Raw genomic sequence first — 1,942 nt, 5'->3', positions numbered from 1 at the left:
ATCTATCTTAATGATCTCTTTCCTATTGATCACCCTCTGATCCTTGTAGATACTCAGCAATCTAACACATAATCAAAGTACGACTCTTTCTTGTTGAGCCCTCTCACCCAAGAAAGTAGCCACCAGTTTCTAGCTGGCTTTTCTCGCTTTCGTTTTGTTTCAAAAGTATTATTACAAACAGAATAAAGGAAGAACAAAAAGTAGTCTTCAATCTTGGTCAATGTGGCTTCTCACAATTCTGGATATTCAAAGATTGTTCATGAGAACCCTTGTCTTTCAAGATCACTTTTCCAGCTCTCTTATTGAATGTTGATAAGCTCTTTTGTTGTGATCTGAAAAAGCAATCTCAGTGTATTAACCAAGTGTTATTGTATATCAAGAATATTCAAAGTGTTTATTAGATTGTTATTGAAAGAATGATTGAAGACAGTTTATATAGTTTCTGAAAAACATATTAATCAATCGATTCACCAATCGATTTCTTAAAGTGATAAAACCAGTCTAATCGATTTGCCAATCGATTATCGTGTGTCTTGTTTTTCTTGAATCTTGAAACTATATAAGCCAATCGATTTACCAATCGATTCTTTAAACAACATTTTTTAGTGATTATGTTAAGACTGATATGCATCGATTTCGTAATCGATTGCAGATGTTATGTTCAAAATAAAACACATATCCATCGATTTCGTAATCGATTTATTAAGTCTTCATAATCGATTAACAAATACTCAGAATCGATTTGGCCATAAGCTCAGAGTTCACTGGGTTTTCAAAAGATCTTTCAATTGATTTGCCAATCGATTGTGTTTAAGTCAGTGACTCAGCTATTTTGATGTTAATCGACGTGCCAATCGATTTGTATGTATTTGTCTGAAAACGTTCTTACCTGGAGTTTAGTTCAATCGATTTCCCAATCGATTGCAACCAAACTTAACTTGATTGAAATTTCACACAATAGATTGTCCATTCGATTGTGTCTGTCACAGGGAAAGTTATTTTGCAAAGATATTTAAGCAATCGATTTGCCAATCGATTACCCTCAAAACTGGGGTGTCACTGTGACTTGTCCAATCGATTTCCCAATCGATTTATTTCAATCAGGTTTATCAGGTTTATTTGTGAAATGTATAATCGATTTGTCAATCGATTACCCTCAAAACTGGGGTGCTACTGACTTGTGCAATTTTCATTTCTAATTTAGTCAGTCGATTGCCCAATCGATTATACCAACACAAACAGTTGTGTTTCCTTACACCCTTGTTATGAAATCGATTTCCCAATCGATTTGCTTCAGTCAAAAATCAACTTTTGTTGATTTCTTGTGTTCCAAGCAATATGTTCCAAGTGTGTAGGATTTGATTGTTGTTCCTGAAATCTTGCTCAATTCAAATATTAGATTTATCATGTGGTGTATGAACATTGTTGATTTGTTAATTATGTCAAAATTAGGATTCAAAGGACTAAAGTCCAACAGCCTTGACCAATGTTTATTTTGAATATTGATGACAATGTGGCCAAAACGTCAGCTAATTGGTTTTCTTCTCGAAGGATACAGTGAAAAGTAATTTTCTCAAAGTGTTCTGTCAATTCTTTGATATGAGTGTGATACAAAATCAATTTGGAATCTCACGTTTCCCACTCTTCTTTCGACTGATGGATGACCAACAATGAGTCTCCATATAACTCAAGAAATTTTACATTTGATCTGGTAACTGCTTTAATGCTCATAACACATGCCTCATATTCCGCAATATTGTTTGTACAATCAAAACACAACCTAGCCATAAACAAAGTGAACTAGTTCTCTGGAGAAATCAAAATGGCTCCAATTCCATGCACTAACGCATTAGAGGCACCATCAAACACCAACATCCATTTTTCTTTATCAGATGATTCAGTCTCTTCAAATAAATTCATTATGGCTTCATCGGGGAATTCA

This window comes from Cicer arietinum, chromosome 3 (genome assembly GCF_000331145.2).
Source record: "Cicer arietinum cultivar CDC Frontier isolate Library 1 chromosome 3, Cicar.CDCFrontier_v2.0, whole genome shotgun sequence".
In the NCBI taxonomy this organism is placed as follows: Eukaryota; Viridiplantae; Streptophyta; class Magnoliopsida; order Fabales; family Fabaceae; genus Cicer; species Cicer arietinum.
Note: the sequence above shows the minus strand (reverse complement) of the source record.